At 46.2% G+C, this 23,918-nt stretch overlaps 1 long non-coding RNA gene across 1 annotated transcript in view; it reads right to left on the bottom strand.

The window, feature by feature from the left end:
* LOC119864239 overlaps positions 1-23,918 on the bottom strand; it is a 44,411-nt gene extending 20,493 nt beyond the window's left edge. Inside the window, exons 1-2 of the long non-coding RNA XR_005373521.1 lie at positions 23,690-23,918; positions 22,928-23,017 (exon numbers count right to left, since the gene is read on the bottom strand). This is a non-coding gene — a long non-coding RNA (uncharacterized LOC119864239). The remainder of the gene's footprint in view (positions 1-22,927; positions 23,018-23,689) is intronic.

The raw sequence follows: 23,918 nt of genomic DNA, 5'->3' as shown, positions 1-23,918 counted from the left end.
CCCACCACACTCAGCTTTGTTGAAGTTGATGAATCTGACAGCATTGGGTGTGAAGCCCTTTGTCTACACTATAGCTCACTCATGGTGTCGTATGTTCAATGGGTTTTAACACACATATAATGGTATGTGTCCAGCACCACAGTGTCACACGGACTGGGGTCCCTGTCCTAAAGCCATCCAAGCTCCTCCTGTTCGTCCCCCCCCCACAAACCCTGATGACCCCTGATCTCTGTCCTGTGTCCCTAGTTCTGCCTTTTCCAGGATGTCCCACAACCTGTGATTGTCTCCTTTCACTTAGTAAGAGGCATTTAAGGTGTCTCCATGACCTTTCATGGCTTGATAGCTTTTTTTTTTTTTAGCACTAAATAATAATCCAGTGTCTGGATGTGCCACAGTTTATTTATCTATCACCTACTGAAGGGCATCTTGGTTGCTTCCAAGTTTTAACAATTACAAGTAAAGCTGCTGGGACACCTGGGTGGCTCATGGGTTTGGCTCAGGGCATGATCCTGGAGTTCCAGGATTGTGTCCCACATGGGGCTCCCTGCAGGGAGCCTGCTTCTCCCTCTGCCTGTGTCTCTGCCTTCTCTCTGTGTCTTTCATGAATAAATAAATCAAAATCTTTAAAAAAATAAAATAAGCCTGCTATAAATGTTCATGTGCCAGTTTTTGTGTGGACATGAGTTTTCAGCTCCTTTGGATAGATATCAAGGAGCACAATTGCTAGATCATATGGTAGGAGTATGTTAGTCCTAACTGTCTGCAGCCATTCCACATTCCTGCCAGTGGTGAGAGAATGTTCCTGCTGCTCCTCATCCTTGCCAGCACTTGATGTTGCTTAATTTTTTTAAATCATGGTTTTTTAGATTTCAGTGATATGACATGACTGCTTATATAGAAAATCCCACTGTAGCAAAGTTGCAGGATACAAGGTTAATATGAAATGTCAATTGCTTTTTACATACCAGCAATGAGCAATTGGAATTTGACATGAAAAATCTCAGTATTGTTTACATTAGCACCAAAAAAATGAAATATTTCGGTAAAAACCTAATAAAACATATACAAGATATATATATCCAAGGAAACTACAAAACTCTGATGGAAGAGATTGCCCCAAATTGATCAGCAGATTTAAGTGTGATCCCAATAAAGATCTCAGCTTATTATGCCACAAATGTCAACAAACTGATGCTAGAAACCATGGCAAAAAGCTAAAGACCCAGAACAGCCAACACTAACAAAGGAAAACAAAGTCTGAAGACTAACACTACCCACCTTCAAGACCCACCACAAGCCATAGCAGTCAGGGCAGCATGGCATTGGTGAGAAGAGAGACAAACAGATGGAGCCACAGAGTAGAGATCCCAGAAACAGATCCACACAAATGTAGTCAACTGATGTGACAAGGGAGCAAAGGCAATTCACTGGAGAAAGGATAGACTTTTCAACAAATGGTGCTGGAACTTTTGGATGTCTACATGCAAGAAAAGAAAAAAAAAATCTATTTCCAGACTTCACACTTTTCACACACACACAAAAAAACTCAAAATGGACCACATAAGACAGAAAACTATTAAAGTCTTGAAAATAAGAGAAAAAAATCTAGGTGATCTTGGGTTTGGTGATGACTTAGGACGTCCTTGGAAGAAAAATTTGGTAAGTTATACTTTATGAACTTTATGTTAAAGACATCTGCTCTATGAAAGCCACTGATAAAATGAAAACACAAGATACAGCCTGAGGGGGAAAACACAAAACACAAAACACATGTCGGATACAGGACTGGCATCAAAATATATAAAGAACTTTTGAAATTCAACAATAAGCAAACAACTCAATTTAAAAATGGGCAAAAGATCTGAACATATAGCTCACCAAAGAAGATACACAGATGGCACATAAGCAAATGAAATGATGCTCTGTATCCTATGTCATTCAGAAATGCAAATTAATTTTTTTTTAATTTTTATTTATTTATGATAGTCACAGAGAGAGAGAGAGAGAGAGAGAGAGAGAGACACAGGCAGAGGGAGAAGCAGGCTCCATGCACCGTGAGCCTGATGTGGGATTCGATCCCGGGTTTCCAGGATCATGCCCTGGGCCAAAGGCAGGTGCCAAACCGCTGCACCACCCAGGGATCCCCGGAAATGCAAATTAAAACAACAATGAGATACCACCACACACCACCTGGTGGGAATGCAAAACAGTGCATCCACTTTGGGCAATTTCTTACAAAAGTAAATATGATCTTACCTTATGATTCAGCAGTCACATTCCTTGGTACTTACCCAGGGGAGGTAAAAATTTACATCCACACAATAACCTGCATGTGGATGTTTATAGCAGCTTTATTCATAATTGTCAAAACTTGGAAGCAACCAAGATGCCCTTCAGTAGGTGATGGATAAACTGTGGGATATCCAGACAATGAAATATCATTCAGTAGTAGTGAGAAATGAGCTATCAAGCCATGAAAAGTCATGGAGTCATCTTAAATGCATTTTCCCAAGTGGAAAAAAAAAACAATCTGAAATGTCCATATACTGCATGATCCCAATGCTATGATGTTCTGGAAAAGGCAAAATGAAAGAGCTGGTAACAAGACCAGTGGTTGCCAGGGGTTGGAGGAAGGAGAGGAAGGAAGATGAAGAGGGAGAGCACAGAAGATTTTTAAGGCAGTGAAACTATTATTCTGTATGATACCATAATGATGAATCCATGTCATTATGATTTTTCAAAAACCATGGAATGTGCAACAAGAGTGACCCTAATGTAAACTATGAACTTTGGTTAATAATAATGTATCAATATTGGTTCAACAATTATAACAACTGTCCCATAGTAACGTGATGTGTTAGAAATATGGAAAACTGAGGGGGTGGTGGGTAAAGGTGGTATATGGAAATCCTCTGTACTTGTCACTCAATATTTTCTGTAAACATAAAACTCCTAAAAAAATTGCCTGTTATTTTTTTTAAATCGTCACGTGTGTGCACTTGACTCGCCTGAACTAGTCTTCTCTTGTTCACCTGCCATTCATCCCACTGGAAACTTCATTTTACTGGGATCTGGTGCCAAGGCTTCTTGTCCCTCCAATTCGATCATCCTCTGGTGTGAGGCATGTGTCCTACTGCCCTGTGGGGCCCACTTTGCCTGCTAGGGCATCGGTAATGGCTATATTCCCACAAGATATGGAAGGTCATACCCTCAGTGAGGCAGTAGTGGGATCCACTCTGCTCCCCAGTGTCCCCATGTCCTTCCAGAGGTACAGAGGACTCATCCCACTTTTCCTCAGTTGTGTGAGGATAGAGGCAGAGAACCCTCAGGAGGGGGACAGAAACTGCTTTGCACTGTGCTCGGTGACTCTCTGTGGTCAGTCCTTGTCCAGGCCAGGGTTTTGACTCTGTTCCCAACCTCTCATCAAGCCCAAAGGGTCAAGGAAAGCCTAAACCTCATCTATCACCCCATCCATGACCTCTCTGCCTGCAGCTCTTGAAAGGCATGTGGCTGGGAGTCAATGTTGGCAGGAGAGAAGAGATGTTACATATTCAAGGATGCTCTCTTAATCTTACTTCTGGATATAGATGCAATCTTACTTCTGGATATAGATGCAAAAATGCCTAAATAGTAATCAACAGAATCCAACAGTGTATCAAAATAAAAATACAGAATGACCAAGCTGGGTTGCATCCCCAAGCATGCACGGATAGTTCAATATCAGGAACTCCAGGCAAAGCTGCAGACGCAGAGATAGCCACCTTCCCATTGACCAGCAAGCCCTGAGATGAGAGCACAAACCAGACACAGATGCTGCACACTGAATTGTTGGGTTCACTACTTAATCACTATTTAATCAAGGAAAAGGCTAGCTTCATGAGGAACAAGGTGCATCTCTACAGAAATTATCACAAACTTGCTGATTTGGAAGATCCCTTGTCAGGATCAGAATCAGAGGTAGAGACTATAAAGAACAGTGGAAGAAAAGGTCGGAGATTTTCATACCAAGGAGAGCAGTCCAGGCAAAGGTAGATGGTTGGAGGCCAGAGGAAAGAGGCCATCAGCAGGAGGCCGATGCCCAAGGGCATGGCCAAGAGAATTGAGGAGCAGTGACATCTGGTACAGATTTAAATTCTCCTTTTCAGCACAATAATCCTCTTATGCTCACCTCAAGCTTTATAACCATCCTTTCAACAAAGTAACCTTGCATTAGCAATGGTTTGGTAACTGCAGAGAAACCACCCCTTCTCCTGTGGAGCGAAGCTGAGGAGGGGAGCAGACTTGGAAGCTGGACAAAGTAGTTCATGACAAACGGATGGTCTGGGTGGAGACAGGACAAACAGGAACCAGAGACATTTGTGAGGTTTTCAGAAATAACCAAGTGGAGAAGGGATTCCTTGGCGAATACCAAGATGGCGGCTAGATTATTCTTATTTTGATAGTAAAGGGAAGTGTGTTCCCAGAAGGCTGACAAAGGCCTGGGTAAACTGAGGCAACGCAAACATACATACACTTATTCATACTTACAGAAACCAACCAAAATGTCATCTCCAGATGACAAGTCTATGGGAATTATTTTCTTCTTTAAATTTTTACTATTTCCAATAAAGAGCATGGATGATTTTTCAAATCTCAACATGTAAGACGAATGTTGAGAGAGGTCAGGCACAGGTAAGAGCATCCATAGGTCACTTGAGGCCAGCAGAGGGCAGGTGACTAGTGCCTGGGGCTCCTGGGGAAACACAGGCATTCTAGAGCTGAGGTTCTAATTATAGAGCCCAATACAAAAGTGGAAGAGGACAAATTTAGGCCACAGAAAGTAGATGGTCACCTGAGACAGTAGGAAGGCACCGGCAAAGAGGAAAAATAGGGCTTGGAAAAACAATATAATCAGTCATAAGGAAGTGACCATGTGCCCAGCATCTCACCTGTCCCGGGCAGGTATATAAGGGGCCCTGGCCCAGGAAGCTCCACACCTGAACACCTCCCCTTGCACCTGCTCCTCTGACCTGCTCCACCCTCCACCCACCAGAACCATGACCTGCTCTGGCTGCTCTGGGGGCTGTGGCTCCAGCTGCTGTGTGCCTGTCTGCTGCTGCAAGCCCATGTGCTGCTGTGTGCCGGCCTGTCCTTGCTCTAGCTGTGGGTCCTGTGGGGGCTCCAAGGGGGGCTGTGGGTCCTGTGGGGGCTCCAAGGGGGGCTGTGGGTCCTGTGGGGGCTCCAAGGGGGGCTGTGGGTCCTGTGGGGGCTCCAAGGGGGGCTGTGGGTCCTGTGGGGGCTCCAAGGGGGGCTGTGGGTCCTGTGGGGGCTCCCAGTCCTGCTGCTGCAAGCCTGTGTGCTGTTGTGTGCCGGCCTGTCCCTGCTCCAGCTGTGGGTCCTGTGGGGGCTCCAAGGGGGGTTGTGGGTCCTGTGGCTGCTCCCAGTCCTGCTGCTGCAAACCCTGCTGCTGTGAGTCCAGCTGCTGCAAACCCTGCTGCTCCCAGTCCTGCTGCTGCAAGCCCTGCTGCTCCCAGTCCTGCTGCTGCAAACCCTGCTGTTCCCAGTCCAGCTGCTGCAAACCCTGCTGCTGTGAGTCCTGTTGCTGCAAACCCTGCTGCTCCCAGTCCAGCTGCTGCAAACCCTGCTGCTCCCAGTCCTGCTGCTGCAAACCCTGCTGCTGTGAGTCCTGTTGCTGCAAACCCTGCTGCTCCCAGTCCAGCTGCTGTGTCCCTGTTTGCTGCCAGTGCAAGGTCTAAAGCTCTGATCCCCGACCTTGGTTTCTTTCTCAATGTTTGGTGAAACTTGTATTTTTATGGTTTCCCTGAATCAGCACCTTTCACACATCCTCTCCTGAGGTATCCTCAACTTTCTCCAACCTTTCATTCATACACATACCTCCTTCTTTGGTTCATCTCTACCTCTAGGACCTGTCTTTAACCTCCTCACTCAGAAGTGCATTTCCTGTAGATGCCTCTGCTTAGAAGCAGTTGTCCGCTGACTGTTGGAATCAGCCCTTCGGACTTGTGTGGGAGTTGGCTGAGATGCAAGGCCAAGTCCAGGTTTCTGAGTGAAAACCAAGACTGTTTTAATCTGGCTTCTCAGCCAGCAGGAGGCTGGATCTTACAGGGCCACTTCCTACTCCCCTGTGACTCTCTTCTCCCTACAAGGGTTTCCTTCCTTCCTGTGCCTCTAACTTCACCTGTTTAAAATAATAACAATTGAATATCCCTTTAATAAAATTTATTTTGTCTCTGTAAGCCAATGGTATGCTTAGTGCAGTTTTTTCTTTTCAACCTTTTTCCTGTATAGTGACAAGTTAGCAATTTCCTCGTCAATGGGCTTTTGGATGTGCTAACTATGCTGGTACATTCACAAAGAACCATCCATTGATGTCTCTGACCCCAGTGGCTACCAAATATCTTCACCCTCTCTGCTCCCAGGATAAGAGGGCTCAGACTTGGAGGAGTGGGTGTGGATATCTGCCACAGGAGGTCCAGATGCATAGCAGGTGCTGGGTGCTGACAACCATCTGAGCAGGGACTAGGTGTGTGTGTCCAGGTCAGTAAGAGATGGGCAACCTCCCCTCTCCTCTCTCCTCCCAGGTACCTTACAGATCACTGGTCCCTGGGAGGACCCTGGAGCAGACCAAGGTCAGGGAGAGGAAGCATAAAGCATCAGGAATGCCCTTTCCCCTTGGGCTACTGTCCACCTTTGATACAAATACAAAATTAGGATTTTAGAATTTAAACCAAAGTCACCAGAAAGCTATAGCACTGCTCACAGTGCTGAGAGAGAGCAGTCTCCCCCAGGAGAGGTGAGATCAGCCTGACACATTTGGGAGAGTCTGAAGCTCTTTCACATTGACATACATGTTGAGACTATTCTCAGAACCTATAACATACACATGTTTTAGAAACTATGCCATTTCTAGGGAGGATGTTCTCCAGCCAATTAAACGCTACATGAAAACACAGAGGCCAGAATCACTGGTGAGCAGTAAATTCCAATAAAACATACAGCAAAATCTAAATGACTGTTGATAATGGGTTGGAGAAATCCGGCATGCCCTGGAAGAAAGGATCCTTGTGATAAAAAAAAAAAAAAAAAAAAAAAAAAAAAGACATGATGTAAGAGAAAACGATAAATTAATCCAGAAATAAAATATCAGATTTTTTTTTCAACTACATTTGGGAGGCGAAGTGAGGATAGAAGGGTATACCAGACATCTCGTGTCACCAGGGAACAGGATTATTGTTTGTTTTGTGATGTCAAGAGAATATGGTTTCAGGTATTTGGGCTAAATTTTCAAAAGAGGAATTTTAGAAAACTGGAAGCACAGGGGGCTCGTCTGTATATTCTTACATCTTCACATAAAAACAGACCAGGCAGCTAGACAGGAAAACTAAAACTCCATGGTTGAAATTTTTAACAAAATCAGCTGAACCACAAAGTACAAACTCACAAAAGTCACAAGTCCTCTGTGGTATCAGCATCTCTGCATGAGAAAGCCAATGGAGGCAAAGGGATGTGTGACAGACCTGAGGACAGGGCAGCCTCAGAAGGGCCATGGGTATTTGTCAGAAAGCGTGGCACATGCCTGAGCTCAGCACCTGAACGTGGTAGGCTTTCCCCCCTGCTGTGGTGAGTGGGCGCAGGGGCCCTTGGTGAGTCCTTAGGGCAAGAGAAAGAAATGCTACCCGACAGACCGACAAGTAGCCTACTATTTCAAAATGAGCTAATAAACAATCATAGAAATTTATACAAGGTGAAGGAACAACATAAGTTAGAACAGAATGCTTGAATGAGGTGACACCCCTCATGGGAAAATAAGAGATAGAAAGAAAATCACTCCAGAAATAAAGAGTAAAATGAAGGAAACACAAAGCAAAGAAGAACAACACATTTTAAGGCCAAAAAAAGTGAATGAGATAAAAAGGATTAGAGACAAAATTATGAATACTAAAGATAGGCAAAGAAGATCCCACGTGTAAGCAGAGGTCCGTGGAGAGAAAGCGGAAGATGGGGAGGTCCAGTCACACGATGATGGGATGAGAAAGCACAAATCAATCCAAAAAGATGTGAGGAAGAAGAGGAAAGAAAGACAGGTTTATCCTATATTAAATATAAAGTAAGGTGTATATTTAAACCCAAATGTGCGGCAGCCCAGGTGGCTCAAGGGTTTAGGGCCGCCTTCAGCCCAGGGCATGATCCTGGAGACCTGGGATCGAGTCCCACGTCGGGCTCCCTGCATGGAGCCTGCTTCTCCCTCTGCCTGTGTCTCTGCCTCTCTCTCTCTCCTCTCTGTGTTTCTCATGAATAAATAAATAAAATCTTTTAAAAAATAAAAAATAAAAAAATAAACCCAAGTGTGTCCGGAATTACACTAAATAGAAATGGGCAAAAATATGCTACCTTAAATATAAATATAAAGATTGCTTGACTAGATTTTTTTTGAAATCTAACTACATGCCAATTCAAAAGCCATATTTAACCAGAAAGAGAGGGGTTAAAAAAAAAAAAAATCAAAGGATGGAGAAAGACATGCATGCAAACAAAGCTGTATCAATAGCAGGAAAAGTAGAACCAAAAGCCCAAAAGAGTTACCAGAGAAAATGAGTATCATCTCCATACACTAAGAGTTCTCACCAATTTAAAATTTGTGTGTACATAATGAAACAGCCTCAAGAAAGAAAGGAAAGCAGACCTGCACAAACTAGGGGGTGAAGTGAACCAAACCATAATCAGAGTGGAAGGCTCTGAGGTTTCTTCTCTGTACTTTATACTCAAACAACAAGAAATATGGGGCAGATGTGGAGGATCTGAGCCCCTCAATTAACAAACTGACCCAGTGTGACTCATGTCAAGTGTTGTGCCACTAACTATAGAATGTGTGCTCCTCCAAGTGCACACAGAGCAGTCACAAAAATTAACCATGGCTGGCCATGAAGCCTCAACGCGCACAGAGAATTTTATAGATCATAGTCATCAGTTAACGGGTCCTCCCAGCTTTATTACTTAAATTTTCTCCTTCATCCTCAGCCCAACCTCACCACCCTCCACACCCAAAGACACCTGTCCCCCTGCATTCTTCTCTTCACCTCCTATAACTTTGTTCCCATATGTGTGCATACAGTCACGACAAATAGGTAGTATTTTTCCAGCATATATGTTTATTTGTATTCATGAGGGTTATAAAGCTTGTTCTGTTTCTCACTTCTTTTTTAGCAAATTTGAGATTGATTTGTTTTGCTACATAAAAATCCAGTATGTTACTTCTTTTTTTTAAATTTATTCATGATAGGGGATCCCTGGGTGGCGCAGCGGTTTGGCGCCTGCCTTTGGCCCAGGGCGCGATCCTGGAGACCCGGGATCGAATCCCACATCGGGCTCCGGTGCATGGAGCCTGCTTCTCCCTCTGCCTGTGTCTCTGCCTCTCTCTCTCTCTCTGTGACTATCATGAATAAATAAATAAAATCTTTAAAAAAAAAATAAAATAAAATAAATAAATTTATTCATGATAGACAGAGAGAGAGAGAGAGAGAGAGAGAGAGAGAGAGAAGCAGGCTCCATGCCAGGAGCCCGACGCAGGACTTGATCCCGGGTCTCCAGGATTGCGCCGTGGGCTGAAGACAGACACTAAACCACTGAGCCACCCAAGGATCCCCCAGTATGTTATTTCTGGACACTAAAGTGTATTCCATGCAAACCCCACATTGCAGGAGTTCGTTGCCCTTTGGGGAGTCATGACAGAAAAGCCATGACTAACATCCTTCTTCCTTAGCATCTGTACGAGTGTTTCTCTGGGTGGAATCTGCATGTCAGAGGTGCACGTACGTTCCACCTCACTAAGTGTCACCAGGTTGTATGAGCATTCCTCTGGGGTTACATATGGGGGCAATCCACTTGTCATAAGGGATGGGTATACACCATCTCACTAAATGCTGCTAGTTTCCTTCTCCTCAATGATACAATGATGTGTTGTTTTAATTTGCTTTCCTCTGATCAAAATCAGGGTGAAGATCTCTGTGTTCTTACTGGCCAAGTGTGAGTGCTCTATTCACTGTCTCTGTCCATTCCCTGTTGTTTTGCAGTTCCTTGTACAGTCTGGATATTAACCCCTTAGTGACTTGCAAACAGCAAATATCTCCCCCAAAAGTCCAACGACCTTTTCCTTTTGCTCTATAGCAACCTGACTGAGCACATACATATGCAATTCTGATGCAGTCAAATTCAGCATTTTCCTAAGTATTATTTATGCTCTGGAATCATATTTAAGAATTCCTTTCCAAAAAAAAAAATTCCTTTCCTACCCCTAGCATAATAACCATAACCTCCAGCACTGTCTCCTACACTTTCTATTTTTCCCTTCACTTTTACATATACTTTTAGACCTTAAATCCATTTTAGGGGGTGTAAAATAAGCATATAATTTTAATTTTCTGTATAGAATGAGCCACCTTTCCCATTCATCTTCTTAAAAAGTAGACTTCCCAAAACATGGGCCTCTTATAGGTCCCTGTTCTGTATTTTCATCTATTTATCTGTTCCTGTGCTGGTACCAAACTTTTAACAGATAAGACTTTATTATATGCTTATCATGTATTTAATAATATCTAGCAGACAAACCCTTTTTGCTTATTATTTATAATATCAGTTATTCATGAGCTTTGCACATATATTTTACTTTTATTTTTTCAAAGATTTTATTTATTTATTTATGAGAGACACAGAGAGAGAGAAAGAGAGGGAGAGAGAGAGAGAGAGAGAGAGAGACAGAGACAGAGACACAGGCAGAGGGAGAAGCAGGCTCCGTGCAGGGAGGCTGATGTGGGACTGGATCCCGGGTCTCCAGGATCATGCCCTGGGATGAAGGTGGCACTAAACCGCTGAGCCACCCGGGCTGCCCTGCACATACATTTTAGATCTGTGGAAGAAATTCCCAAATTTAATCCTCTGGGATCCCAACTGGAATTGCATAGACTACATGGACTGATACGGAGAAAACTAATATTTTATAATGCTGTCTTTCTATCCACGAACATGGTTTATTTCTCCATTTATCCAATCTGTTTAGGGCTCTTTTCTGAAAAAAAAGGAAGGAAGAAAGAAAGAAAAGAAAGAAAGAAAGAAAGAAAGAAAGAAAGAAAGAAAGAAAGAAAGAAAGAAAGAAAGAAAGAAAAGAAATTTTTATATTTTCCCCCATAGAGGTTTCAAGCATTCTTTATTGTTTCATTCTTAGATACATAAGATTTTGTTGACATTTTAAGCAACTTTTTTCCTACTAGATTTTCTAATCATTTATGGTGAATAGGAATGCAAGATTAAACCACAATAATACCCTGTTTCATCTGGCACCATTGAACTTGGCAGTGACAAGTGGGGGTGAGGACTAGGGTCTCCCCAGCACTGCTGGAAGTGCTCAGGGTATAGAGCAGCCCAGTCCCAGGCCCACCACTCCAAAATGCACCAGCAGCTTTAGAAAAGACAGTTGCAGGGTGCTGGAGACAGTGTCCACTAACAGGTAAGGGGATAAGTCAATGACTGTACCTTCAGAAAGAAAACGTGTAAATTAGGGCCTTACCAGTTGCCTAGAGAAATGTCACGTAACCACTGCATTTTGCAAAGGCAGTTTCCAGAAGGAAAAAAGTAGTGCATTACCAATTACTACACTAAGTTTAAAGCATGCAAAATAATGTTTAAAGAATACGCATAAGGATGCCTGGGTGGCTCAGTCAGTGAAGCACCTGCCTTCGGCTCAGGTCATGATCCTGGGGTCCTGGGATCAAGTCCCGCATCGGGCTCCCTGCAGACTACAAGGGTTAATACATTCCAAATTCAAGAATTTACCTAGGGTGGGAGGGAAACAAGATGGGAAGATGCATGGAGAGGGCTTCATCTATTTTTCTAATATCTTCATAATCTGGGCATTTTACATGTTTTTTGATATATTATTGTATATATGCTTTGTACAGTTAAACAATTTTTAATCATGTTAATCATCCCGTTAACATCCCTAGTTAATGGGAATGGGCTGAACTCTTGGGGGTGGATCTCCCTCAAGTCTAGACATGGATTCCATGAGGGGCTGAGCCCAAATGAGTAGCCAACAGCAGCTAACGGACTTTATACTAGGGGCTGGTATCTAGGGACGAAGAGGTACAAACAGGAAGCAGGAAGTGGTGTGTGCCCAGCATCTCACCTGTCCCGGGCAGGTATATAAGGGGCCTTGGCCCAGGAAGCTCCAAACCTGAACACCTTCCCTCTGCACCTGCTCCTCTGACCTGCTCCACCCTCTACCCACCAGAACCATGACCTGCTGTGGCTGCTCTGGGGGCTGTGGCTCCAGCTGCTGTGTGCCTGTCTGCTGCTGCAAGCCCGTGTGCTGCTGTGTGCCGGCCTGTCCCTGCTCCAGCTGTGGGTCCTGCGGGGGCTCCAAGGGGGGCTGTGGGTCCTGTGGGGGCTCCAAGGGGGGCTGTGGGTCATCTTGCTGCCAGTCCAGCTGCTGCAAACCCTGCTGCTGTGAGTCCAGCTGCTGCAAACCCTGCTGCTCCCATTCCTGCTGCTGCAAACCCAGCTGCTGTGAGTCCTGCTGCTCTGTCCCTGTTTGCTGCCAGTGCAAGATCTGATTTTCCATTTTCTCAGGGACTCCTACCAAAGCCAGAGCCATCCCTGATCAGGACCCATGGGTTCCGGCATGACTATCATCTGCCTGTTCCCTGCATCCCTGATCCAGACTCTCCTCCAGCCCAGCACCCTGTCTTCTGCCCTCCTCCCCTGCCCACTGTGAGCATTTCCCTTTGATCTCCTGCCAGAGGATACAGCGGGCACTTGTGTCCAACAATGACTTTCAAAACCCCACCTCCCATCACCTGGAGACCCTCCCCAGCCACCTGCAGAAAAGGCCCATCTCAAGCCCTGCCTGCCTGGCCTCTTCTCCAGTGAGAACATCCGAGCAGGGGCCACACAAGCATTCCTCAGCTCTGCTCACTCTACGGTCACTAATTTCTCAGATATCTGTCCTTGAAGGATCTAATAAAGCCATTGCCCAGAACCCTGTAGCTGTGTGCTGATGAATCTCTGTTTCCATCTCTCTACTGGGAGGGAGGGGGTGTGCACTGAGGCTAACACCTGCGCCCATGCTTCCCGGACCTGCTAGCAGGCCACTTGACTCCCAGAGCACCTTTGGCAAACGCTGATCTGCTCCGCATCTGCAAACACTTGGAGTGTTTCCCACAGCCAACTAGCTGAGGAACCTTGAGCATATAATTTTTCCTCCCAAAACCTAGGTCCACACCTGTAAAATGGGCTACTGATACAGTACTTTTCTTATAGGAAATGCACAGTAAAGCAGCCATAGGAAATGGACTCATTATGGTGGCCAGCTGGGTAAGTTCTGGCACATACCTCCTGGCTCCATGCTAAGCTGAGGTGGGCATGCCCTGTTGTCTTTCCTGAAGCAATCTGACCAAAATGAAATCACCTCTAACCATTCCCTGTGTGGATCTGGTGCTGTGCTAAGCACTTTGTGTGTATCACTGCACCAAATGCTCAAAGTAGCACTGGTCTTTGACGTTGGACCACTGACAGTTTTCAGGGGCTCCCCACCTTCTTTTTACCCCACAGACGAGCAGCCAATAAGAAAGCCCATTGCCACCGGCAGGGAAGTTCAAACCATTCCAGGTTCAGCTTGTATAGGAACCCAAAGCCTAGAGCTACCCCTAACCATGGTAAAAACCAAAGCACATTCCCTCTCTTCACTAAAGTCATTCCAAACCAGCTTGGTGCCTGCCCGGTTAACCTGGCGGCTCATTCTGACAATAATAAACCCTTTCGGGATCCCTGGGTGGCGCAGCGGTTTGGCGCCTGCCTTTGGCCCAGGGCGCGATCCTGGAGACCCGGGATCGAATCCCACGTCGGGCTCCCGGTGCATGGAGCCTGCTTCTCCCTCTGCCTGTGTCTCTGCCTCTCTCTCTCTCTCTCTGTGACTATCATAAATAAATAAACATTTAAAAAAAAAAAAAAAAAAATAATAAACCCTTTCCTATACTCTTGGTGTATCTAGTGTCATCAGTCTGGTATCTGTGCCAATTTGGGGCAGAGAATTGATCCTGACCCCCATGGGGCAGCCACAAGATAGGAATACATTGTCCACAGTTCCACTGTAGAGAGCGACAGAGCCAGGATGAAAACCATGCAGTCCAGTTCCAAGCCACCCTCCCAACCCCTGAACCATGAAGGTTTTTGATGATGTGTTAAAGTCAAGAGAGCAAACTCTGTGCTTCCAAAGAGATTGCCATATTTATGGAAGGTCAATGATCCCACTGCAGCAACTAGAAAAGGCTAAATTAGTTTCAAAACCCATAGAGTAAAAGACACAGTAAATTGTATGTTGTGTGTATTTTACTGCAATTTGGAGAAAGTGGAATACATATATAATATTAGGGCACTGTGGCATCAATGAGGACCAGAGAAAACAAGTCTCAGAAGGGAAAGCTCTCTGAAAGGAACACAGGATCAACCACCATGTTTTCTTCCTTTGGGGAATTAGCCACTTCTGTGTGTGGGCTGATCATCAGGTGTGACCCAGAAGGAGGGATGCTCCTAGGAGAAAGAAAACCCACAGAACTGTTGCAATCACACCAGGGCTGGTGTAGAAAATTGGGACATTTGCTAAGTTCCAGGACTATGAGAGGCACAAAATGAGACCCAAGGATTCTAAAGACAAAGTGATATCTCCTTATGGTCCTTAGCACATGATGTCCTTCTAGAGAAAAAGGTTTCTGCCTCAGACACAAGACAAACATCTTCTAAGACATTTTCCAAATTCTGAAGCTGACTGAGTAGAAAACTAAAGAGCTAAGCTCAAAATATTTGAGGAAAAGAACAGAGTTCTCCACAGCCTTGTAGCACTAAGGAGATAGAGGCTCTTAATCAAACACCAAGAAAGCCACACCCAGAAGACTCACAAAAGCGCAATGAGCCCAAACCCAGACCAGTCTCCACTGGACTGGAGTGTTCAATTTCTTGCCCTACCTGGATAAGACAGGAAAGGCCAAGTGCCCCATTGAAAGATATCAACTAGACCCTCCATTGCCCTTTTATACAAATAATGGTCATACAAGAAAATGATATAATATTTTTCCAGAATTGTTGAAAACCATGAATCTACAGATTCAAGAAGCTCAGGAAACTAACAGCAGAATGAATAAATAGGAAACCACACAGAGGCATAACATAGTAATATTTCCAAACACCAAAGACCAACAGAAAAATTTAAAAGCCACAGGAGAAAAAGAAAACATTATCTTTGAAGGAACAACTATAAGAGTGACAGTTGATTTTTAAATGGAAGTGATAGGGATCCCTGCGTGGCTCAGTGGTTTAACGCCTGCCTTCAGCCCAGGGTGTGATCCAGGAGTCCCAGGATTGAGTCCCATGTCAGGCTCCCTGCATGGAGCCTGCTTCTCCCTCTGCCTGTGTCTCAGCCTCTCTCTCCCTCTGTGTCTCGAATGAATGAATAAATAATAAATAAATAAATAAATAAATAAATAAATAAATAAATAAATAAATAAATGTGATAGAAGACAGAAGACATGGAATGGCATCTTACAGTGCAGAAAGGAAAAATAAAAACATCCACGTATCTGGGATTTTACATCTAATAAAATGCAACTGAAATAGAGTTGCTTTCAGATGAGAGACATTATCACCAAAAGACCTATAGGACAAGAAATATGAAAGAAAGTTCTTCAGGGTGAAGGAAAAGAGCCCCATGAGGAAACAGAACTTCAGAAAGAATAGCGAGCATCGGAAATTGTAAATATGTTGGTAAGTGTTAAAGATTATAGGGGATCCCTGGGTGGTGCAGCAGTTTGGCGCCTGCCTTTGGCCCAGGGCGCAATCCTGGAGACCCAGGGATCGAATCCCACGTCAGGCTCCCCATGCATGGAGCCTGTTTCTCCCTCTGCCTATGTCTCTGCCTCTCTCTCTCTCTCTCTGTGTGATTATCATAAAAAATAAATTTAAAAAAAAAGATTATATTAATGTCCTGTAAGATTTTTACCATTTTTGGAAGTAAAATGCAGGGGAACAAATGGAATTAAACAGTTGTAAGGTTCTTGCCTTGTTCAGGAAGTCACAAGAGTATTAATCGATAGTATATTATAAAAAGTCAAGAATATAAAATGTAATATCTGAGATAACCACAAAAGAATAATACATGAATATATAACTCAACACCTAATAGAAGAGAGAAATTGAATAAAAAAGAGTAGTTGAATACAAAAGAAAGCAAGAGGGGCACCTGGGTGGTTCAGTGGTTGAACATCCACCTTCGGTTCAGGTGGTGATCCTGGGGTCTTGGGACCAAGTTCTGCATTGGGCTCCCTGCAGAGAGCCTGCTTCTCCCTCTGTCTGTCTCTGCCCCTCTCTCTGGGTCTCTCATGAATAAATAATTAAAAAAAAAAAAGACAAGAAAAAAAGAGGAAACAGAACAGGTGGAAGAAATAGAAACTAAAATACCTGTTAATAAACATGAGTGGAGTCCATGGTTAGAGGCAGTGTGGCAGCAGGATGGAGGGCTGAAACAAGCCACCCTAGTAGTGCCATGATTGCTGCCAGGGCTCCTACATGACAGGGGTCCAGAAGAGCTCCAGATCCCCATGGAAAAAGCAGAACTGCACCCTTTCCTGACAGCCACAGCCAGGACCATCCCTGAGGGCAATGACCACCTCACACGAAGTCCTGAGACAGATCTACAGAGAGGGAGTGGAGAGGAACCAGCCAGCCCTCTTGGTCAACAGACTGAGCAATGGTGGTGGTCTGGGTGCTCAGAGGCTGACAAAAGGTCATGCTTTCACAGGTGTTGGCCACAAGCAGGCATCTCCCGCAATCCACTCTGCAGACTTGTTATTGGGATTTCTGTTTAATGACCATGGTACGGCCAACCCGGAGAGACATCTCCAAGGCTGATAAAATCCCACAGATACCACAGGAGGAGCTATTCCAAGCCTGAGGGCTGAGGCTGCTCTGGACTGGCCATATCAGGAACAGCCTGGCAGCCCAAGGGCAGACTCCTCATCTGACAGCGATCAATGAGCTGTTAAGGAACCTTTCACCTTGTTTGCACCTAGAGGTCCTGTGCTCCTGGAAGCTGGCAGGCTCTGGGATCTAAAATGCCCTGGATAAAGATAGATATCCACCCCCTCCAAAAAAAAACCCAGTGAGTCTCCTTAGTGTTACAAAAACCATAGACAGGAGTAACAAATGCTCCCCAAAGTGACCTGGCCACACTACATGGTAGAGGTTATTAAAACAGCAGACCTCCCAAGATAAAATAAGTGAGAAAAGCACCCAGAAATTTGGGCCATATATAGAGCTATGGGAAGCCCCAAAGGGGTACTAAGGCACCTCTGAAACAAAAGGGCTGCCACAAAGCAAGATCCCCATGGAGGTCGAGTGCTCTCTGCCAGAGGAACTGAGAGCCAGTATTTGCCTGAGAACAAATCCCTCTTTTGGCACCCCTACTACCTGACCCATACCCCTGTATCCTGATTGATGGCTTTCAGGGGAAGGGGGATTAGTATGGGGTTAAGCTCTCTTTGCTGCAAGGAGGACCAAGGTCTCATGGTCCAGCCAAGTGTAGAATGAGGCCAGGGGCTGCAAATCTTTATAGCTGTTTCAAATATAATACTTAGGTGAGCCACCCAACGGTAGTTCAGGGAGATGCCAGGAGGATAGCTTTGTGGCCAGGCACTGAGAACAGGTAATTCAGACTGGAAAACTATAAAATAGTCTCCTTAAAGTTGGTCAACAGAATGGATATCCTCTGTACGGGACTCAGCTTGCTACCCTCCCATATCTGCTGGCCCCTTCTCCAGCCCTGGACCCTGGCCTTGCTTCCAGAGAGGGCCAGTCTTATGTTTGACTTTCATCATGCCTTTAGCAACACGAGCCCCAGGAGGTTCTGCATGCCGCTCCAACTTCGCCGAACCCACAGAAGCTCTGGCTCCTCCAGTGGCCTCCTAGAAGAGCTAATTTAACACACAGCAGAAAAGTTCAGGGAAGTAAGTTCCCCGTGAAGTGAACTTGAACTTTTGTGGGAACAGAAGACAGAAGGATTAAGAGTTCTCCTTTCTTCCTCTGTGAAGACTGCTGTGAGATGCATTGTCTCCATAAGGCCTCCCTGGAGATGACTTTCATAGACAAGCAACCAGCTGCAACTTCTTCCCCCCCTCACTGAGGCCTCCTTGGATCAACCTTTCAACAGCACACTTGCATTAAGCTTTGCCTCTAGCTGCTTTCTATGCAACTCAGGCTAAGATTCTTACCATCACCGTGTACATTTGACATTATGATGGGGGATCCCAGCCAATGCAATACGACAAGGAAAAGAAATGGGCCATGTCAGGTTTGGAAAAAAATGAATGTGGTGATCCACAGCAGTACGACAGTCTACCTAGAAAGTCCATATAGTTGATAGGGAATCTGGTGGAACTAATGAGGGAATTCAGAAAGGCTAAATCAAAACATGCATACAGGGGGATCCCTGAGTGGCTCAGAGGTTTGGTGCCTGCCTTCGTCCCAGGCTGTGATCCTGGGGTCCCGGGATCAAGTCCCATATCGGGCTTCCTGCATGGAGCCCCCATATCGGGCTTCCTGCATGGAGCCCCCATATCGGGCTCCCTGCATGGAGCCTGCTTCTCCCTCTGCGTCTCTCTCTCTCTCTCTCTCTGTCATGAATAAATAAATAAAATCTTTATTTAAAAAAACATGCATACAGACAAGTGAAAACAAATCAGAAACTACAATTTTTACAAAGGGCCCTTCCCAACAGCAACAGGAATTATAAGGTAAGTAGGAATACATGTTACAGGCATGGATAAGACGTCTGGAGAAAGTTGTAAAGCAATATGGAAGAACATTTAAAAGCTAAACAAAGAGCATGGATGAGAAGAGCCTATGGTGTTCTCCAGGTAACCTATCAATTCAATGCAGCTGCTATCAGAATACCAAATGTTGACAAGAATTATAAAAAATTGAGCTTTCATAACCTGCTGGTGGGTGATTATTATATCCCCACTTTGAAAGCAATTTAGCAATGTCCAGAAAGCTAAAGGCAGATATATCCTATAACCTGATGATCCTATAACCCACATCTGGGCACACACCTCAGAGAAATCTGGCCCAAGAGCACTGGGGCAGTATCACTCAAAGGCAAATGGCAGTTTCTTTAAGTCAAACCTACACCCACTGAGTGACCCAGGGGTCATATTCCCGGGGCATTTACTCTAGACATATGAAAACTTATGTTAACACAAAAATCTGCATGTGAATGTTTATAACATTCATTATCTTCAAAAACTATAAACAACTCAAATTTTCTTCAGCAAGTGACTAGGTACACTGTGTTTTAAATTTGCCATCAAATACATACTAGCAGAGGCACCTGGGTGGCTCAGTGGTTGAGTATCTGCCTGGATCCCTAGGCCCTAGGATCCGGTCCTGCATCAGGTTCCCCTTAGGGAACCTGCTTCTCCCTCTGCCTGTGTCTCTGCCTCTCTCTCTGTGTCTCTCATGAATAAATAAATAAAATATTTAAAAAAAAATACTTCCCAGCAGTAAAAAGGAATGAGCTATTGATACACCCAACAACCTGATCAAACTCAAAGGCAATAGGAGTCTCAAAGCTTATATACTGCATGATTCCATTCCTCTCTTGCTTCCAAAAGACTAAACTATGCTGATGGGGACAGACCTGTGGTTGCCAAGGGGTAGGAGCGGGAGGAGGATGTCACCATAAAGGAACAGTATGAGGGATACTCTTAGGATGACAGAGCCATTCTGTATCCTGATTATTGTGATGGTACTTGAGTCTACACAGGTAGATTCAAGAAACCCTCAAGATCCAATTTTCTTGCGACATTGGGAAATTGGAACCCTTGCACATTATTGGTGGAAATATAAAACAGTATGGCTGCTGTGGGAACAGTTCAGTGGTTTCTCAGAAGTTACACATATATGTCACATGATCTGGTAATTCCGTGTCTGGGTATATCCCCCAAGAGAGTGGAAAACAGAGCCTCATATACATACTCGTACACTATCGTTCACAGCAGCGTTATTCACAATAGACAAAAGGTAGAAATAACCCAAGTGTCCGCCGAACAACGAATGGTTAAACAAAATGTGATCCGTCCACACGATGGAACCTTATTCAGCTTTAAACAGGAAGGAGATTCTAACAAATGCTATAACACGGATGAAACCCAATGACATGATGCTCAGTGACAGAAGCCAGACATGAAGGACAAATATTGCAGGATTCCATCCACGAATCCTCGAGGAGCCAAATTCATAGAGATGGAAAACAGAATGGTGGGGGCCAGAGGCTGAGGGAGGGACAATGGAGTCTAGCGGTTAGTGGGGAACAGAGTTTCAGTTTGGAAAGATGAATAAGTTCTGCAAATGGATGGTGGTGATGGCTGCACAATGTATATGTACATAATGCCACTGAACTGTACATTTATAAATGGCTAAAATAGCCATTTTTATATTGTACATATTGTACCACAGTAAAGAAGTCAAAGAGTCAATGTTACTATGTGATAATTTTAGAAATTAAATAAAATGCAAAAACAAAAATCAAATATTGAATGTGCATACAAATCTCCTGAACTTGTTAAAACACAGATTCTGGCTTAGCAGGCTTTTTTGGGGGGGGTGGGGGGAGCTGCTGAGAGCCTGCATTTCTAACACAGCCCCAGGTGGTGCTGACACAGCTGGTGGGGAGGACCATGAGTTACACAGTGCTAGGAGACGTCCACCAGAATGCTCACCGCTACTCTGCCACATGTAGAAAAACTTGCAAATGAAATGTCCGTCAGTAGAGGAATGGCTAAGTAATGGGTCTGTTCATTCAATGCAGAGCCATTCAGCAGCTAAAATGGATGGGGTAGGCTCACCCGCATTGGCAAGGATAAACAGGCTGGAATATGAAAAAAAAAGCAAATTGAGGGAGAAATGTTGTGCCATGATACTTAATATACATAAATATTTAAAAGCACACGAGAAGATCAGGTGCTGTACCCAAGACCTATACACAGGGTTCAGTGATAAAGACAGAAGCAGGAAGACATCCACCAGTCTGAGCAACAGCTGCCTCTGGACGTGGACACAGGACAGGAGAGACCCAGGGAGCCACCAGCAAGGGGACTGTTGTTTTTTTCTAATCTGAAGCAAACCCAGGAAACTGCCAACACGGTTGGGTCTAGGAGCTAGGCGTTTGTTATACCATCCTCTGTGTTTGTCAGTTTTCTTCAAATATCATGATTAAAACCCAGGGAATAAAATAATGTTTAATGTATTGTGAAAAACATAAAGAAGGATGCTGCTCACTGCGTTGTAGTAGCCAAAATACGGAAATCATCGGCCATATAAATAGAGAAAATCCATTCGAGTCTCACCATACATCCATAAGATGCAACACTGCACAGGCATTTATCACCTGGTTGTGGGAGAGCAGGACCCTGGATGAAATCTCAAAAGCACTTCCTGGAGTGGGAGCAGCCAACAAAAAATAATTAACACCGCTGGCTTCCATCTCTGTGAACTGGGTGCCGGGTGAGGAGGTGAGGGGACAACTGGCTGGAGAGGGTGAGGGACCTTCCTGGGGTGAGGGGAATGCTCTAGGCCTTGGGCGGATAGCGATGACAGGTGCCTGCAGAGCCCACCCGCTGAGACGTGCACTGTTACCAATATTGTTAACAATGAGGACTCAGAGAAAGTCGGGTTGTGGGAAGAGTAATGTCACGGACACACGTTTACTGTGAGTCATTGGCTGAGACGCGGAGTTGCAAACCATCGAGAAGAAGTGGACCTTGCTTTTCTTTTTGCCGAGAGGAGGCTGCGTGAAGGAAAGTCCACCCCGAGCGTCTTCCCCGCGGCGGGTCGGGCGCAGGCGGGCGGCAGAGGGCGCGCACGGACCGTCCGGCTGCGCCCGCACCTGCACCTGCTGGGCCCCGAGCGCGGTCGCCCCGGACGCTGCCCGGCGCCTGCAGATCCTGCTCCACAGCTGGGGGCGCGGGCCCCGGGGCGGCGATCTCCCGCGGGGAGCCAGGGCCCAGAGGGCCGCCGGGCTTGGACCTGGCCCCGCCTGACACGGCGGCCACTGTGGACCCCGCGCAGGCTTCCCCAAGCCGTCCCTGCCGCTCCACGTCTCCTAGACGCCGGCGTCTCAGCGCCCAGGAGGCCGGCCCTCTGGGGGAGCCCAGCGGGAGGAGCCAGAATTCAGCCCCGGGGCCTGGAAAGAACCTAGGGCAGGGCTAGCGGCTTTGGAGAGTCACAGTATCTCCCTACCCACTGCCCCACTGTTGCAAAAGTCCAGGTTTTAAATGCTCCTTTGCACGAGAAATGACAAGATTGTCAAGTAATCGTGGCCCAAACATACTTCCCTCGCCAGCAACAGTCCCGAAAAGCTAGAGGCCACCCCCATCCACTCACCTACTAGAGTTTCCAGAAGGAAGAGAGGACACCATCGCCTGCTCCTCAGTTTACTGCCACCTGCTCAGGCCTAGCTAGGAGCTGCCCAGGGCACAACCGGAGTTCTTTGGAGCCATTGGCACTCGCCTGACCACATCTGGGCCGGGCAGAAGAGGAGCCCCCTTGGACACCTTCTGCCTTCCTCCTCAACTGGGCTCATCCTGGGTCTAGCCTCGGAGCAAGCCCAGCTCATCAATCTCAAGACTGACAACCTCCCATGTCCTGCCAGTCCCAGACCTTCTGGACCTTTCCATGCTCTCCAGGGGCCTCATGTGTCCCCTCCAGCCATCTGGCCCCATCTGAGGCTCAGCCTGAGTCCTCCTGTCCCCTCCCAGGGCCCAGCACTTTTCAGACTTGGAGTGAGCCCAAACACAGCAAGGCCCCACTGCATCCCCCACGCAGCACTGACCTGGCCATGCATCTGGGTTGGACATTCCCCACAGCTCAGGATCAGGCCTCTGGAAGACCTCTCTTCTCAGCAGATTCCAGAGGATTCTGGCTAAGGGCAGAGAAAGAGGAAGGACCTGAAGCCACCCCAGCTCCAGCCCCAAATAGCCCCTGGGTTACCAGTGCGTCCTTCCAGGTCAGGCCCAGGTGATTGTTTGTCCCTGGTGCTGGCTCTTTGCCAGGAACACGCTCTCCCCCTACACACACAGCTACCCCCACATTCCTCAGGCCAGCCAGGAAGGAGGCCTCAGGCCCTTGCTAAACACCTACTCTGTAAAGCTCTGAGGCTGCAAGAGGCCCAGCCTGCTCTCTCAGGAACAGGAATGAGGATCAGCAAAGGGGCCCTCCAGACACCCACCCCCAGCGCCCTCCTGCAGTGATGCCCTCCTGCACGCCCACACAGTGCTCTGGGTCCTGAGGGCTCATCTTGGCCCAAGCCAGTTGCACCTGCTTCATTTTCTGTGACCCTTCATTCAACCAGGGATGCCAAAAGTGGTCCCAGGCTCCCTCCCTTTGTGGGAAGGAGCTGCACTTCCTGAAGGCCAAAGCGCCTTTCAGAGCCCCAGGGTGGCCCTGGGAGACTTGCCAAGGCTAGGGGGCTCCAGGCTGGAGGAAAGATGGCCCTCACTCTCCAGCAGGCAGCCTTGGGTGGGGGTGGGGGGGGGCTGGTTAGAAACAGCTGTGGTGTCTGGTCACACCTTCCCCCTCCCTCAAAAATAATTACCTTTGAAGGCTCCCATCAACTGTCAACTCCCTGGCAAGGATCTTTGTCCTCCATCTCAGAACTAACTCCCCAGTGCCCAGCACAGGGCCTGGCCCCAGAAGGTGCTCAGTAAGGACTGGATGAACCTGGAGATGTGTATCCTCCTGGGTCTCCTGGTCCTAGCTCCCTGACTGCCCCCAGGTCTAGGGAGGGTTCAGGTCTTTCCTGCCTAGGGCGGGGTTGGGGGATG

Source organism: Canis lupus, chromosome 18 (genome assembly GCF_011100685.1).
Source record: "Canis lupus familiaris isolate Mischka breed German Shepherd chromosome 18, alternate assembly UU_Cfam_GSD_1.0, whole genome shotgun sequence".
NCBI lineage: Eukaryota > Metazoa > Chordata > Mammalia > Carnivora > Canidae > Canis > Canis lupus.
The sequence above is the reverse complement of the archived record's forward strand: the minus strand, read 5'-3'. Positions and strand labels throughout refer to the sequence as shown.